The following is a 19,070-nucleotide window of genomic DNA, read 5'->3' on the forward strand; positions in this document are numbered from 1 at the left end:
CTTCCTTAGACTAAGGAGGGAGGCAAAAGAAAAATGAGTAGTTGGTGCTGAAGAAGAGGAGGAACAATTTGAGGAATACTTTGAACCAAACATGGAAGAAAACATGGAAAATCATCATGAAGAAGAGACTCACAACCATGGCAGAGGAGGTGGAGCAAATCATGCTGGGGAGGATAGAAGAGTTTTGGGCTCTTACATTAATCCAAACCCAGGCAATTGTGGAAGTAGCATCCAAAAGCCAACAATCCATGCCAACAACTTTGAACTTAAACCACAGCTCATCACCCTTGTTCAGAACAACTGTTCGTTTAGAGGAGGTGTTCAAGAAGACCCCAATCAACATTTGACCACCTTCCTGAGAATATGTGACACAGTGAAATCTAATAGTGTTCATCCTGACGCCTATAGACTGCTCTTATTTCCCTTCTCACTCAGAGACAAGGCAGCCAAGTGGCTGGAATCCTTCCCAAGGGAGAGCTTGACAACTTGGGAGGATGTGGTGAACAAATTCTTAGCAAGATTCTACCCTCCTCAACGAATCAATAGGCTGAGAGCTGAGGTTCAAACCTTCAGGCAACAAGATAGTGAGACTCTGTATGAAGCATGGAAGAGGTTCAAAGACTCAACAAGGAGTTGTCCACCTGACATGTTCAACGAATGGGTCCAACTGCACATTTTCTATGAAGGGCTCTATTATGAGTCAAAGAAGGCAGTAGACCATTCATCTGGAGGATCCTTGAACAAGAAGAAGACCATTGAGGAAGCCATAGATGTTATTGAAACAGTAGCAGAAAACAACTACTTCTATGCTTCCGAAAGAGGGAACACAAGAGGAGTGATGGAGCTAAACAATGTAGATGCTCTGTTGGCCCAAAACAAGCTCATTACCCAACAGCTGGCTGACCTCACCAAGAAGATGGAGAGGAACCAAGTAGCAGCAATCTCCACTTCATCAACAACACAAGAAGGAGTAAACGAAGAAGCAGAGGGGAGTCAGGAGCAAGCCAACTACATTGGGAATTCACCAAGGAAAAACTATGATCCATACTCCAAGACTTACAATCCTGGATGGAGAAATCACCCGAACTTTGGGTGGGGAAGTGAGCAAGATCAAAACCAAGACCAGAGACATTACAACTCCAACAACAATGCAGCTCACTAGCAATTCACCCAGAGGACATCTCAACACCCCCACAACAACACTTCTCCACATCCTTATAAAAACCAAAACAGCACATCTGCTCCGAACCACTCATCAATTGATGACAAGCTCTCTAAGATTGAAACCTTCATTGAAGGATTATGCAGAGACATTCAAGACAGTAAAGCATTCAGAGAGGAAGTACAGTCAAACATGCAGAATCAAAATGCTGCCATCACAAAACTGGAAACACAAATCATCTATCTGTTTAAGCAACTTCCTAACCACAATTTTTGCTATGATGCCCGTTCAAGCAAAAGGGAGGAGTGTCAAGCTATCACACTTAGGAGTGGGAAGGAACTGAAGGAACATCCCCAAAAACTACAAGAAGAAAGCTCAAATAAAAAGGGAGAAGAGCAAGATGGAATGCAACCCCCCACGCCAAGTCTGCAGAAAGAAAAGAAGATACCCCAACTAAACATCTCAAGAGCTCCATACCCCCAGCTATTGAAGAAAAAGGAAGATGACAAACAATTCTTGAGATTTTTGGAAATCTTCAAGAAACTACAAATCAACATACCATTTGCCGAAGCCATAGAACAAATGCCACTTTATGCCAAGTTTTTGAAGGAGCTAATGACTAAGAAGAGAAGCTGGAAGAACAATGAAACTGTAATACTAACTGAAGAGTGTGATGCCAAGGCATCTTAGGCTAGTTTCACTAGCAATTTTCTGTTATTTTTAGTTGTTTTATGCATTTTCTTGAGCCTTAAGTAATCATTTGGGCCAAATAGTCATGCTTGTCTTAAATCATTCAAACATGAAGATTTTGATGCAAATTCTATGAGTTTTTAGTTATATTCCTTGAATGCTATGAATGAAAGATTTCTCATGAAATTTTGCAAGACTTTGATGCAGTTGTTTGGATGATTTCAGGGAAGAAGAGGCTAGGCAAGGAAGCAACAAAATCAATAAAGGAAGCTTGAATATCACATGTGGAGTTTAAGTTCCAGTTTAAGCTTAAACTGGAGCTTAAACGCCAAAACCATGAGAGCTAAGGAAATGCTGAAAGTGGCGTTTAACCATAAACTTGATGTGCATAAACTTGTTATGCTACGATTTAGGAAATTGCACGATCGGCAAAATTCCTTCCGGCAAGTGCACCGGTTATCGTCAAGTAAAAACTCACAATAGAGTGAGGTCGAATCCCACAAGGATTGGTTGAGTGAGCAATTCGGATTAGAAGTATGTTCTAGTTGAGCGGAATCAAGATTTAGATGAGAATTGTGGAATGTAAAATTGCATGAATTAAAGAGCGAGAAGTTAAATTGCTGAAATTAAAAGGGATGGGGTGATTGCATGAATTTAATTGCAGAATGTAAAGAGAAAGTGGTGAATCAGAAATGGGAATCCATTGGGTGTTAGGAGATATTGAGATCTCCGAATCAAAACAACTTTTATCCCTTCCTCAACCAATGCATTCATTGAATTTTGCTTGGCAATCTTATATGATTGGATCCCAATCCCTTGGCTCACCAATTCTCTCTAAAAACAAACAAATTCCCAATCCCTTGGTTTAAATGTCCATAAGAAGAGATGATGCTCGATCACTGATTATACCACACAGTTTCATGAACCACAATTTGGTAGGATTACATGTCACAATATCCATCCAAACCCCAATCCAATTCACTGTGAGAAAGCTTCTCTAGCATGAATCCTCCATTCCTTTCCCAAGGTTCCGAAGGATTCCAATTATGGGTAGTTTCTTTCCCAAGACAACTACCCAATGGAATTAGATCGAGAAACTTTCTAACAAAATTCAAGAGAAAAGATTGAAGAAGAAGATAAAACTATTATTGATTCATTGAATTACAATAGAGCTCCCTAACCCAATGAAAGGGGTTTAGTGAGTCATAGCTCTGAATTCAATTACAAAACTAAAAGAAAATGATCCAAAGTTCTCCGTGTGTCCAAACTTTCCCCTCAGGGGCTGGATTCCCCTTCAATCCCCCGTGTCTCAAATGCAGAAACTAAGGCCTTTAAATAGGCTCCCTAAATTACAAAATGAAAATGAAATTCAAAGCAAATTACAATCAAATAAAAATAAACTATTCTAGATGATTCTTGTGGCCTTGATTTGGTGTTGTTGATGGGCCTTGCTTGCTTGAAGGGTAGAGTGACATAATTGATCCAAAAAGGATAATGATCCATTAAACTACACTCAAACGTTGCACCCCCCTTTCTTGAGTCGTCACTTTGTTCTCTTGTCAACCTTGCCAATTTGATGCCAAATATAGACTATTATACCTCGTTGGAAAGCTATGGATGTCAGCTTTCTAACGCAACTGGAAGCACCTCATTTGGAGTTCTACAACTCGAGTTATACTCCATGGAAGGTGAAGAGGTCAGCTGGCCTGATTGCATGTTGGTACTATGCTCTTCTATGCAGATTACGGGGCTGTTTTCTCCCTCAATTTTTAGTATCCACCATGCATGCCATATATTCTTGGAAAGCTCTAGATGTCTTCTTTCCAATGCATTTTGAATCACCTCATTTGGAGTTTTGTAGCTCAAGTTATTTATGTTTGAAGAAGGCATGGTCAAGCTGTTCCATATAACACGTTTAAGCTCCAGTTTAAGCTTAAACTGGAGCTTAAACGCTGGCACTCCCTGGAGGCACAAGCTCGAGCACGTTTAAGCTTCAGTTTAAGGTTAAACTGAAGCTTAAACGTGGAAATGAGAAAGCAACCCTGGAGGAGAAAAAATAGTCGAACACGTTTAAGCTCCAGTTTAAGGTTAAACTAGAGCTTAAACGTGGAAATGCTCCCTGGTGCATTTCTAATTCTGGCGTTTAACTTCCAGTTTAAGGTTAAACTGGAGGTTAAACGCCACTTTCAGCATTTCCTTAGCTCTCATGGTTTTGGCGTTTAAGCTCCAGTTTAAGCTTAAACTGGAACTTAAACTCCACATGTGATATTCAAGCTTCCTTTATTGATTTTGTTGCTTCCTTGCCTAGCCTCTTCTTCCCTGAAATCATCCAAACAACTGCATCAAAGTCTTGCAAAATTTCATGAGAAATCTTTCATTCATAGCATTCAAGGAATATAACTAAAAACTCATGGAATTTGCATCAAAATCTTCATGTTTGAATGATTTAAGACAAGCATGACTATTTGGCCTAAATGATTACTTAAGGCTCAAGAAAATGCATAAAACAACTAAAAATAACAGAAAATTGCTAGTGAAACTAGCCTAAGATGCCTTGGCATCACAACACCAAACTTAATACTTGCTTGTCCCTAAGCAAGTCCTGAGTTACTTGAGAAGAAAGTATGAAACAGAAAGCAATTACATTGGCTATATTAGTAAGCACTTGAAGTTCATCAGAAGGGTTTTATGCAGAAAGTTGCAGCATCACTTTTTCATTCTTATCAAGTAAGATTATCACTTTTTCATTGCATCCATCAAACACTGCTATGGCCCCTTGTTATTCTTATGTCCTTGGCACTTTTCTCTTCTTTGTTTTTCTTTTCCTTAGAGCTCCTTTGCTCCTTGTTTGCTCAGTGTCATGTGTTGCACAAGCCTTTGGCATTTTCTTTTTCTTATCAGTGCACTACACATATCCACTACAGGCATTTTAGTTCACATTTCTTCTTGAGACATTGGTGCCCAGCACCTCTTTGTGTGACTAAATGTTTTGTATTTAGGTTGCTCTTGATAATGGACTTTTGGTTGATAATCCCGGGTTAGTTAACCCAAGTTACCAAGTGTTGAAACACTCCTCAGAACCTATTCATCCAAGCATATCCTTAATACATAAACACCACAGGCATTTGTCTCAGAAGTTCAAACCATTGGTGCCTAGCTTATTTTCTCAATTTTTTTGCTTTTTTTTTTTTTTGGTTGCCCTTTTTCAGTGGCTTTTTCTTCTTCTTTTTCTTTCTTTTTCATGGCCAAAGACATTTATTCATCAAGATCCATAGACAGTTTTCAAATTCTACACAAAAAATGATAATTCTACACTCGATTTCCAGTGATCTGACTAAACAATCAAGCATGCATACCACCACTTAATTCTACTTGATTTGTCACTAATTGAGCCAAGTTACTTTTGTTCAAACTTTTCTTTTATTTTTGGAAACAGAACAAGCATGGCAAGCATACATTTAAGCAAGTGAAGTTTATCCAGACACTTAGACTATCACTTATTTGGAAATTAAACAAACAGACAAACAAAAACTGCAATGACTCAAACTTAAAGCAGGGGTGCATGCAAACTTCCAATATCAGCAATTCAAAGTACAAGCAATTAAGTGACAATACAACCTTTTAGCATCTTCTTTGTTGTTCATCATCCTTCCTAGCCTTGGTGTTCTCTTTGATGATGATGTATATTCCTTCCATGAGATTGATTGTCTTCCTGCAAAGCTATTAGAAGTTGCTTGTTCCCCAAGCACTTTGAGAATTGGTTAGCATGCATGTATGTTTGTAGGCCTCTGAACTTAGATTGGTGTGTGAACACCAAACTTAGTTCCTTGCCATATGCAGCAATTTGGATCAAATGTAGAAAACCTCATGTGCTTTTATTAAGAAAATAACTATGAACTAGAAATTAAACTATTGTTTAAGTAGTTTCCCTGATTGGTTGGAGCTAGTGACTAGTCATGCTGAGGTAGAAATGTGCTTTTAATGAAGTTTTTGGTGGAACACCAAACTTAGAATCTCACATTCACCCTTGAATTGTTTTGGTGTGCAACACCAAACTTAGCTCCTTGCAATACAGATAAATCTACTTAACTCTTTTATTGAAATAACCAGAAAAGAAAAACTACCTTTGGTTGGGTTGCCTCCCAACAAACGCTTGTTTACTGTCATTAGCTTGACATGTTGTTCCTGACTTTCTTCCTCTTCCTCCAGTTTGTTAAGAGGAATGACTTCAAGTGGATAAAGGAGCTAGTTAGTGCCCCTTGTTGTGAATGCCTCTTTCCAGCAAGCTTTCCCTTGTGATTGGCTTGAGTGAACTTGCTTGTTGGCTCAGGAGTTGGATTGTTCTTCGACCTGCTCTTCTTCATGGATATGGTCCTTTGTTTCTCGGTCACAATCCTCATTTTGGTGCTTGTTTCTACTGCCTTCACATCCTTGATCTCAGAACTTGGTTGTTGTTGGACAGTTGGAGTATCCTGTTCATCAAAAGCTTCCTGAATTTGTGGTTCAATGAACCCTTCCTCTTTGCAACTCTCTGTTTCATTGGAGTGTGATCTCCCTTGATTGACTTTCTCCCTTTCTTGTTCTTCTGATTCCTCCCTTGGGTTTGCCATGGTATCACTAGAAGAATTGTGGGTAGGGATTTGCTTTGATAGATATCCAATTTGTGCTTCTAGCTTTTGAATGGCAGCACCTTGATTTTGTAAGTTGGATATCACTTCTTCCTTAAAGCTTTTCAGATCAGCCACATCTCTGCCCATAGTTGCAAGCATTCCTTCTATCCTGGTTAACTGATCATGAAGTGATTGGTTCGGATTGGGTTGATGAGGTTGATTATCTTGGCTGTGATATGGTGGCTGGGAGTATGTGTTTTGTGTGGGCTGATAGAGTCTTTGGTTGGAGTGTTGGTAGTGGTATGACTCTTGTGTGTAGTGGAATGAGTCTTGTGGATAGTGAAATGAATTGTATGAATTTGAGAAGGAATTTTGTGCTGAGAAATGCTCAAGTGATGAAGAATTTGGATATGTAAAACTAGGAGGTGAGGTTGGATAATTCAGAGGTGATGGCTCTTGATGAATGGGGTGTGAATAAGTGAAATCTCTTTGGTTTTGATCTTCCCAGCCACAACTTGAGTAGTGATCAAATTCACCAAAACATGGACCATTTTGTAGCTCTGGGAAGTACCCCGTTTCCTGTTCCTGATACTCCCACCCACCATGAGCATAATAACATGAGTCATTCTGTGGTGGTGGAGAGTTTCTCATGAATTTTGATTGACCAAAAGATGATGGATACTCCTTTCTTTTTTGCAATGTGCTCAGTCTCAAACAATACTCATCCAAAGATAGTGGAAATTCCATAGTGAGGCAATATCACAAACAGCTAGTGGTTAGTATGCTAACAAGTGAATAAGCAAAGAAAACAAATTAAAATTTGCAGAAATTAGCAGTAATAAACTGAAACAAAAACTATTAACAAAAGAAAAGAAAAATTGCTCAATCTAGTTAACTTCCAATTGGAGAATTGTCAATCGAAAACCAATCCCCGGCAACGGCGCCATAAACTTGATATGCATAAACTTGTTATGCTACGATTTAGGAAATTGCACGATCGGCAAAATTCCTTCCGGCAAGTGCACCGGTTATCGTCAAGTAAAAACTCACAATAGAGTGAGGTCGAATCCCACAAGGATTGGTTGAGTGAGCAATTCGGATTAGAAGTATGTTCTAGTTGAGCGGAATCAAGATTTAGATGAGAATTGCGGAATGTAAAATTGCATGAATTAAAGAGCGAGAAGTTAAATTGCTGGAATTAAAAGGGATGGGGTGATTGCATGAATTTAATTGCAGAATGTAAAGAGAAAGTGGTAAATCAGAAATGGGAATTCATTGGGTGTTAGGAGATATTGAGATCTCCGAATCAAAACAACTTTTATCCCTTCCTCAACCAATGCATTCATTGAATTTTGCTTGGCAATCTTATATAATTGGATCCCAATCCCTTGGCTCACCAATTCTCTCTAAAAACAAACAAATTCCCAATCCCTTGGTTTAAATGTTCATAAGAAGAGATGATGCTCGATCACTGATTATACCACACAGTTTCATGAACCACAATTTGGTAGGATTACATGTCACAATATCCATCCAAACCCCAATCCAATTCACTGTGAGAAAGCTTCTCTAGCATGAATCCTCCATTCCTTTCTCATGGTTCCGAAGGATTCCAATTATGGGTAGTTTCTTTCCCAAGACAACTACCCAATGGAATTAGATCGAGAAACTTTCTAACAAAATTCAAGAGAAAAGATTGAAGAAGAAGATAAAACTATTATTGATTCATTGAATTACAATAGAGCTCCCTAACCCAATGAAAGGGGTTTAGTGAGTCATAGCTCTGAATTCAATTACAAAACTAAAAGAAAATGATCCAAAGTTCTCCGTGTGTCCAAACTTTCCCCTCAGGGGCTGGATTCCCCTTCAATCCCCCGTGTCTCAAATGCAGAAACTAAGGCCTTTAAATAGGCTCCCTAAATTACAAAATGAAAATGAAATTCAAAGCAAATTACAATCAAATGAAAATAAACTATTCTAGATGATTCTTGTGGCCTTGATTTGGTGTTGTTGATGGGCCTTGCTTGCTTGAAGGGTAGAGTGACATAATTGATCCAAAAAGGATAATGATCCATTAAACTACACTCAAACGTTGCACCCCCCTTTCTTGAGTCGTCACTTTGTTCTCTTGTCAACCTTGCCAATTTGATGCCAAATATAGACTATTATACCTCGTTGGAAAGCTATGGATGTCAGCTTTCTAACGCAACTGAAAGCACCTCATTTGGAGTTCTACAACTCGAGTTATACTCCATGGAAGGTGAAGAGGTCAGCTGGCCTGATTGCATGTTGGTACTATGCTCTTCTATGCACATTACGGGGCTGTTTTCTCCCTCAATTTTTAGTATCCACCATGCATGCCATATATGCTTGGAAATCTCTAGATGTCTTCTTTCCAATGCATTTTGAATCACCTCATTTGGAGTTTTGTAGCTCAAGTTATTTATGTTTGAAGAAGGCATGGTCAAGCTGTTCCATATAACACGTTTAAGCTCCAGTTTAAGCTTAAACTGGAGCTTAAACGCTGGCACTCCCTGGAGGCACAAGCTCGAGCACGTTTAAGCTTCAGTTTAAGGTTAAACTGAAGCTTAAACGTGGAAATGAGAAAGCAACCCTGGAGGAGAAAAAATAGTCGAACACGTTTAAGCTCCAGTTTAAGGTTAAACTGGAGCTTAAACGTGGAAATGCTCCCTGGTGCATTTCTAATTCTGGCGTTTAACTTCCAGTTTAAGGTTAAACTGGAGGTTAAACGCCACTTTCAGCATTTCCTTAGCTCTCATGGTTTTGGCGTTTAAGCTCCAGTTTAAGCTTAAACTGGAACTTAAACTCCACATGTGATATTCAAGCTTCCTTTATTGATTTTGTGGCTTCCTTGCCTAGCCTCTTCTTCCCTGAAATCATCCAAACAACTGCATCAAAGTCTTGCAAAATTTCATGAGAAATCTTTCATTCATAGTATTCAAGGAATATAACTAAAAACTCATGGAATTTGCATCAAAATCTTCATGTTTGAATGATTTAAGACAAGCATGACTATTTGGCCCAAATGATTACTTAAGGCTCAAGAAAATGCATAAAACAACTAAAAATAACAGAAAATTGCTAGTGAAACTAGCCTAAGATGCCTTGGCATCAGAGTGCAGTGCTATCATTCAGCATAAACTACCTCAGAAACTGAAGGATCCTGGGAGTTTTCAGATCCCTTGCATTATAGGAGAAATCACAGTAGAAAAAGCTCTTTGTGACTTAGGGGCCAGCATCAATTTGATGTCAGTAGCTATGATGAGAAAGATGAAAATTGAGGAGGCTAAACCAACAAAAATGGCTTTACAACTAGCACACCAGTCGTTCAAATTCCCTCACGGGATAGTCGAGGATTTGCTAGTAAAAGTAGGAGATTTCATATTCCCAGCAGATTTTGTGGTGCTGGACATGCAGGAAGACGCCAAGACCTCCATCATCTTGGGAAGGCCATTCTTGGCCACTGCTGGGGCTGTCATTGATGTTCAGAAGGGTGACCTCACCCTGCGATTACACAATGAAAAGATGACATTCAATGTGTTCAAGGCCATGAGTTACCCACCGGAACAATTGGGGGAATGCATGAGGTTAGATGCACTTGAGGATGAAGTGCAGGAGAATTTTGAAGAAGATAAACCTGAAAAGAATGAGAGATTGGTGGAGGAAGAAGCTGAATCAAGTGAAGAGGCAGTTACAGCAGAAATACATATACCAGATGCACCAAAGGAAGGGAACGACAAATCAGAAGCACCCAAACCTGAACTCAAAGCATTGCCACCCACTCTCAAATATGCATATCTAGGAGAAAATGAAAACTACCCAGTGATCATAAATTCATCCCTCAGTCAAGATCAAGAAGACGAGCTACTCAAGGTGTTGCGGGAGCATAAGGATGCCATTGGATGGACCCTTGCTGACTTGAAGGGAATCAGTTCAGCCATATTCATGCATAAAATACTGTTGGAAGATGATGCCAAGCCATCCATTCAATCCCAAAGAAGGCTGAACCCGATCATGAAGGAAGTGGTACAGAAAGAGGTTATGAAGCTTTGGCAAGGAGGAGTCATATACCCAATTTCGGACAGCCCTTGGGTTAGCCCCATACATGTTGTACCAAAGAAGGGAGGGATCACTGTGGTTACCAATGAGAAGAACGAGCTCATACCTACAAGGACCGTCACAGGATGGCGGATGTGCATAGACTACAGGAAACTCAATGAGGCTACACGAAAGGACCATTTTCCCCTTCCGTTCATGGATCAGATGTTGGAAAGACTTGCAGGGCACGCTTATTATTGTTTTCTCAACGGTTATTCAGGATACAACCAAATAGTGGTTGATCCAAGAGACCAAGAGAAAACCTCATTTACCTGTCCGTATGGAGTGTTTGCCTATAGGCGCATGCCATTTGGGTTATGTAATGCCCCTGCAACTTTCCAACGCTGCATGCTTTCTATCTTTTCAGATATGATAGAAAAATTCATTGAAGTTTTTATGGATGATTTCTCGGTATTCGGAGATTCTTTTCCTAGTTGCCTACATCACCTCGCCTTGGTATTGAAAAGATGCCAAGAGACCAATTTGGTCTTGAACTGGGAAAAATGCCACTTCATGGTGACAAGGGGAATAGTCCTTGGTCACAAAGTCTCTCACCAAGGAATTGAGGTTGATAGAGCTAAAGTAGAACTTATTGAAAAACTACCCCCACCCAGTGATGTCAAGGCAATTAGAAGTTTTTTAGGGCATGCTGGTTTTTACAAAAGATTTATTAAAGATTTTTCAAAGATAGCCAAGCCCTTAAGCAATCTCCTTGTATCTGATACACCATTCATCTTTGATGAAACATGCATACTAGCATTTGCACATTTGAAAATGAGGTTATCCTCTACTCCTATCATTTCCCCACCTGATTGGAACCTACCATTTGAATTGATGTGTGACGCATCTGATTTTGCAGTTGGGGCAGTGTTATGACAAAGGAAAGATAACCTAGTTCGTGTGATATACTATGCTAGCAAAGTCCTTAATGAAACACAAAGAAATTATACCACTACTGAAAAGGAGTTGCTAGCAATAGTTTTTGCATTTGACAAATTTAGATCATACCTCATTGGTGCTAAAGTGATTGTTTTTACAGATCACACAGCACTTAAATATTTGTTTGCCAAGCAAGAATCAAAGCCAAGACTAATAAGGTGGATCTTACTGTTGCAGGAATTCGATATTGAAATCAGAGACAAGAAGGGAGTGGAGAACAAGGTGGCGGATCACTTATCTAGAATCCCTCATGATCAAGGTGGAGAAAATGATACAAATGTGAACGAGCTCTTCCCTGATGAGCAGTTGATGACAGTTCATAAAGCACCATGGTTCGCAGATATTGCAAATTTCAAGGCAACTAGGGCATTACCCCCAGGGATCAATAAACATCAAAAGAGGAAGCTCATGAATGATGCAAAATACTTTGTCTGGGACGAGCCATATCTCTTCAAGAAATGTTCAGATGGAATTCTTAGAAGATGTGTTTCGGAAGAGGAAGGGAGAGAAGTCCTGTGAAACTGCCACGGTTCATGCTATGGCGGGCACTTTGGAGGGGACAGAACTGCAGCAAAGGTGTTACAAAGCGGATTCTTTTGGCCCACTCTTTTCAAGGATGCCAAGGAACTAGTAAAAAGCTGCAATGAATGCCAAAGATCTAGAAACCTGCCCAAAAGAAACGCCATGCCACAAAATTTCATCTTGGAACTTGAACTGTTTGATGTGTGGGGAATTGATTTCATGGGACCATTCCCAACCTCATATGCAAACAATTACATCCTGGTAGCAGTAGATTATGTTTCCAAGTGGGTAGAGGCTATTGCAACCCCAACTAATGATAAGAAGGTAGTCATGAACTTCCTCAGGAAGAATATCTTTAGCCGGTTTGGAGTCCCAAGAGCCCTCATCAGTGATGGAGGGAGCCACTTTTGTAACAAACCACTAGAAGCTCTCCTCTTATGATATGGGGTAAAACACAAAGTAGCCACACCTTACCATCCTCAAACAAGTGGGCAAACTGAGATATCTAACAGAGAGTTGAAGAGGATCCTGGAAAAGACTGTGGGCGCATCTAGAAAGGATTGGTCGAAGAAGTTGGATGATGCTCTGTGGGCATACAGAACAGCATTCAAAACTCCACTTGGAATGTCTCCGTATCAATTAGTCTACGGGAAGGCTTGTCATTTACCACTGGAGCTGGAACACAAAGCTCTTTGAGCTATCAAGATACTAAATTTTGACAGCATTGCTGATGGTGCAAAAAGAATCTTGCAGCTGCAAGAGATGGAGGAATTCAGGTCACAAGCCTATAAAAACACTAAGATGTATAAAGAGAAGGCAAAGAGAAAACATGACATGCATTTGGCACCCAGGAGTTTCGAAAAAGGGCAGCAAGTACTCCTTTACAATTCTAAATTAAGGCTGTTCCTAGGAAAACTCAAGTCAAGGTGGTCCGGACCTTTCTTGGTTACAAAAGTATCACCCTATGGCCACATCGAAATCACGGATGAAGGTTCAGAGAGGACTTTTACAGTGAATGGACAAAGACTCAAGCATTATCTGGGCAACATGGGGGAAGACCCCAGAGTAAAGTACCATCTCAAGTAATTTAAGGACTCGTCGAGCTAGCGACAATAAAAGAGCGCTCTATTGGAAGGCAACCCAACCTCAGGTAGTTTCACTTTCATCTTTATTTCAATAAAAGTCACAAGTTGTTTCCCCTGTATTGTAAGGAGTTAAGTTTGGTGTTCCACACCAGAACAATCCAAGAGTGATAGTGTAATTCTAAGTTTGGTGTTCCACTAAAGGACATTGCTTAGAATTACACTCCACTCCCAAAGAACATTGCTAGCTCCATCCAACCAAGAGAAACCACTTAGATGTAGTTAGACTATAGGTAATCATTGCTTTGTTGATAACAAGATATGAGGGTCTCTGCATATATGCAATGTTGTGTACTGGGCAAAGAACTAAGTTTGGTGTTCACACACCAAATTGAGTTCAAGAGGCACAAGCATACATGTAAGCTAACTATGTCTCAAGTGCTTTGGGAACAAGCAACTTCCAGTAACCTTGTAGGAATCTTATAAGGAAATGGTGCACCTTCACCCAAAGAAGCGAGGCAGCAAAAACTAGGATGATGACAAAGAAAGAGGGGGACCAGAGATCATCACCCGAAGGTTGTATTGTTACCTAATTCCATTGTACTTAGAATTGTTGAAAGTTGGAAGTACGAATGCACTTTTGATTTGTAGTTACTCGCAATTGAACCCTTTTTAAATTCTGTCTTTTAAGTTTTCCTTCTGAATAGGTCCATGATTTCTGGTTTAAATGTCACTGCACCATCACTTAACCTACTTGTAAGCTTGTCCCTTTAAATCAAATAAAAAGTGAATGATTATGTTTGTAAAAGACCAGAGTGGAGTTGATATTGTGGAAGTGCATTCATGAATCTTTGGGGTAGTCATAAGTTAGCTAAGTTGGTTCAACCACAAGGCTAGGAGGACAACTATCTATCCTGAATACTTTGCTTTGGATACACTCATGAGACTAAGTTAATAACAAGATCCTAAGAAGAGAAAAGGGAAAGAACAATGGAAGTGAAAAACAAAAGAAAAAGAGTAAGCAATAAGGCTAGGCATCAATGGTTTTAAGCTTGAGGCAAGTGTCTGTGGTGTTCCTGTGTGAGGGATCTACTTGGATGAATAAGCTCTTAGGGGTGCCTTATCACTTGGTAACTTGGGTTAACTAACTCGGGATTATCAGCTGAAAGTCCACTATCAAGAGTAACCTTCACTACAGAACACTTAGTAACCCAAAGAGGTGTTGGACACCAAGGTCTCAAGAAAAGAAAATAAATAAACTAAATGCCTGTAGTGTGTATGTATGGGGGATAGGCTTGAGGGAGTAAGTCCTTAGGGGTGTCTCAACACCTAGCACCTTGAACCAACTGGTTCGGGAGTGTTGGCTGAAAGCTTATCTTAAAGAGTTGCCCCCTTACAGAGCACTTAGCCTAAATAACACAAACAACCCTTGTAATAACAATAAAAGGATCAATGAATAAAAGTCTCATGGGATATGAACAAAGTGGATGTTTTAAGACAGAATAAAGGTCTGAAAGCCAGTAATGGAATGAACCTAAGTTGATATGCATGAAACCACCATAAAATCAGTAATATAACTTCCACAAGGATGACTCATTCCTCTGGATATTCCATTCATCATTCTCTTGTTCCAGTACTTGCTTAGGGACAAGCAAGCTTTAAGTTTGGTGTTATAATGCCATGGCATTTTGGCCAGTTTCACTGACCTTTTCTTTACTGTTTTTAGGTTAGTTTCATGCATTTCTTTAGGAAGTAAGCTAGTTTTGGGTAAATATTCACTTATGCCTTGACTCAAGCATACATTGTGCATTTTACATAATTTCATGAGGATTTTGCATAAGTTTAGTGACAAATATTATGTTGCATTACTCATGACTTGGACTAGAGCTTTGATGCACTTTGTTGCTTGATTTCAGGACTACAAGGAAGCAAGAAAAGGGGAGGTAACTTGCAAGATTAATAAGAAAAGTGATTGCGAATAACACTCTCAAAAAACTATCAATGCCCACGTTAGAGAGTCATGTTAACCAAGTTAACGTGAACTCTAACGTGGTGAAAAGAAGTTGAGCCAACGTTAGTGACACTCAACATTGTCACTAACGTTGGCAATTACTCATAAGTGGCCACGTTAGAAGCCACGTTAACCTAGTTAACGTGGCCTCTAACGTTAAAGGGGGGGAGAGAAGCCAACGTTAGTGACACTCAACATTGTCACTAACGTTGGCCTATGGTGCAAAGTACCACGTTAACTCCCACGTTAACTTGGTTAACGTGGGAACTAACGTAGAGGATGAAGAGTTGTCGACAACGTTAGTGACACTCAACATTGTCACTAACGTTGAAGCAACCACACAACCCCCAAGAGTCACGTTAACTTTCACGTTAACTTGGTTAACGTGGAAGCTAACGATGAGAAATGAAGGATGAGCCAACGTTAGTGACACTCAACATTGTCACTAACGTTGGGATGGCTAAAAGATGGCCACGTTAGAAGCCACGTTAACCTAGTTAACGTGGACTCCAATGTGAGACCTAGGGGCACATTGGAACGTTAGTGACAATGTTGAATGTCACTAACGTTCTCAAAGGATGGCAAAGGCCACGTTAGAAGCCACGTTAACCTAGTTAACGTGAAGCAAGAAGGGGCACACTGGAACGTTAGTGACAATGTTGAGTGTCACTAACGTTCTCGAAGGTTGACAAGGCAACGTTAAAAGCCACGTTAACCTAGTTAACGTGGGTTTTAACGTGAGGCAAAGGGGTGCATTGGAACGTTAGTGACAATGTTAAGTGTCACTAACGTTCCCGAACTTAGACTTTCACTAAATGATTAACACTCCTTACGCCCTGAGCTTAAGTCTCTGCCCACTTCGCACTTTCTCTCTGCAAGTAAAACCAAGCCCAAATAAAGAAAGGAACTGCTTTAAACTCAAGATCCAAAGGCACAAGACTTGAAGAGTAAACTAGAAGCTGAGAAGAGTAGTATATATAGGAGTAGCTTTGAATTGTAAAGAAGTTCGGGAGGCTGGGAAAAAGGAGAATTACTCTCTGTAATTTACTTTCTTTGCAATTTCTAGTTTTATGATGTATTCTCCATCTTTGTTTTCATTTTCAAGAGCTATGAACAACTAAACCCCTTTCATTGGGTTAGGGAGCTCTGTTGTAATTTGATGGATCAATACTAATCTTCATTATTCTTCTTCTATATTTCCTCTTGTTTTTACTTGAAAGCTTTCGATCTTCATCCAATTGAGTAGTTATCTTGGAAGAGAAGCTATTCAAACTTGGATCTCTTTTGAACCTTGGAAGAGGAATGAAGAGATCAAGCTAGAAATGCTTTCTCATGCTGGACCAAATTGGGTTTGGATGGGTATGTGACTATAACCCTCTCAATACTTGGTTTGGGAAATGCATGTGGTATAATCAGTGACCATACTTCATCTCTTCTCATGAGCAATTGACCAAGGAATTGGCTATTGATCAAGATTTGAGAGATTGAATTGCAAGAAATTGTAATTCAATCACTTAAGATTGCCAAGTAGATCAATGAGTGCATTGATTGAGGAAGAGATGAAAATGAACTTGATCCGGAGAATTGCAACATCTCCTAAGCCCAATGAACTCCCCATCTCTGATCTTACCCATTCTCTTTAATTTCTGCCATTTACTTTTATGAGAAAATCCCCCACTCCCATTTACAATTCTGCAATTTATTTTCAGTCATTTACTAACAGTCCTTTAATTCTAGCATTTACTTTTCTGTTATTTACATTCCCGCCATTTTATTTTCTGCAACTCTCAACCCAAATCCTGGATTCGCTCAACTAGAACATTCTTCTAATTAAAGTTGCTTGATCAATCAATCCCTGTGGGATTCGACCTCACTCTATTGTGAGTTTTTACTTGACGACAACTTCGGTACACTTGCCGAAGGGAGATTTATTGAGAGACAAGTTTTTCGTGCATCAGGAACGTGCAGAGACTCAACACACATTCTCATTAGCATACTTTTAGGTTTTTCGTTACATTCATAGTTTTATAGTTTTATGCTTTTGCCTTTGGATATTGAAGATTCATCACCTCCGTTGAAGATACTATTCTAGTTTGTTTTCTTACTTCCTATTTATTATTCCATATTCTTAATTATTGTTTAGAGTTACAATTGGATTGTTTTTAGAATTTATTTATGCAAAGGATTACTTTTTCCCTTTAATTATCTTTCAATCCCTATTTTATTTAATTTATCATGTCTTCTTCTTATATTTCTATGAGCGTTATATTCATGTCAATGGAATAGATTCCCTACTTGACATGGGGGTTGATTAAGAGGAGACACTTGAGTTGGAATGCTCAAGTGATTAGTTAAATTGGAAGTTGTTGGCTAATTCTGTATTTACTAACGCTAGACCTTGCTAAGGGAGAGAACTAGGATTTGCAAAAGAGTTAGCTCAATCACTTGACTTTCCTTTATTTAGTAAGGGTTAACTAAGTGAAAATAACAACCTCTTTATACTACACTTGAGAGAATTCCAACAAGGATAGAACTTCCAATTAATCATTCCCCCAGTCAAGGCTTTTTATTTTGAATAATATAAATCTCTTTTAATTTTCATTGCTTTAATTTACAATTATATGCTTGTGCTCATTGCCCAAACTCAAAATCTCTTGGAAAACTCCTGATTAATAAATTAGCACCCTTTTTGGCAACTCGTTGGGAGACGACCTGGGACTCACACTCTCAGTATTTTTATTCTAATTTTGTGACAACCTTTCTAAATTGATGATCGGTTTTCAGCTGGTTAAGAACTAGTCTCGCAATGCTGTTCTTATATTATAATTTCTTAATTGGCCGACTCCCGTTACTCACATCAATTTTTGGCACCGTTGCCGGGGAGTTACAATTGTGTGCTAAATTATTAATTAGTGTACATAGTTTTATTTTTGTTTGCATATTTTATTTTATTTTAATACCATGATCTGTATGTTTCTCTCATTGAATGATGCGTTCGTTGCCTGATCCGAGCTTAGCCGCATTTGATCCTGAAACTGAAAGAACTATTTCACATATTAGGCGAGCTCGGCATCGGTTAGCCTCTGAGGGTGGTGAAGTGATTGTTATCGATTCACCAGTCTCATATGAGGGCGAATCTGAACCGCCATCTGAGAGCGAAACAAGCTCCTTTACTACTGATTTAGTTGATTCACGTGCAGATAACATGACAGCACCTAGAAGGATTACTCTCTAGGAAGCTGGAGCTCCAGATTTTACACTGCAGCCATATCAAGTGCATCATCCAACTCTGGCTGCAGATTTTGAGCTGAAGACTGCACTAATCAACTTGATACCCAAGTTTCATGGCTTACCTGCTTAGGAGCTTATCAAGCACCTCAGGGATTTCCAGACAGCCTGTTCTACAGTTAGGCGTCATGGTGCAAATGAAACTTCTATTCTGTTAACCGCCTTCCCATTTTCTCTTGAGGGAAAGGCGAGGGAGTTGTACTACTCCCAACCTGAAGCAACTATTACCAACTGGGATATGCTCAGGAGAGAATTCTTGGAAAAATACTTTCCAGCTGAAGTTATAGATATATTGAAGAAAGAGATCTCCTGCATTGTTCAAGGTGAATCGGAGACTCTTTATGAGTACTGGGAGCGCTTTAAGAACCTTTTGGACACATGCTCCCATCACATGATTGACAAGCTGGTGTTAATCAGCTACTTCACTCAAGGCATGAAGGCTCGGGATAATACTACATTAGATGGTGCTAGTAATTATTCTCTGAAAAGTACAAGACCGCAGATGAAGCATGGCAACTAATCAGCGATCTAGCTGAGTCCACTCGGAATCACAGGCACAGGAACAGCGACTCAAAGGCTATTGTAGAGGTTTCCTCTTGTAGTGAGACTACTGCCGTCACACAAGCTATATGTGAAAAGACCAACCT

At 39.5% G+C, this 19,070-nt stretch overlaps 1 non-coding gene across 1 annotated transcript; it reads right to left on the reverse strand.

Annotated features, from left to right (window-relative positions):
- Positions 1-544: 544 nt before the first annotated feature.
- LOC112725097 (small nucleolar RNA R71) lies at positions 545-648 on the reverse strand. The gene has a single exon (XR_003164226.1). It is a non-coding gene; the product is annotated as a small nucleolar RNA R71 (small nucleolar RNA).
- Between the last annotated feature and the right edge of the window lie 18,422 nt (positions 649-19,070).

The sequence above is a fragment of the Arachis hypogaea genome, chromosome 11 (genome assembly GCF_003086295.3).
Source record: "Arachis hypogaea cultivar Tifrunner chromosome 11, arahy.Tifrunner.gnm2.J5K5, whole genome shotgun sequence".
NCBI classification, from domain to species: Eukaryota; Viridiplantae; Streptophyta; class Magnoliopsida; order Fabales; family Fabaceae; genus Arachis; species Arachis hypogaea.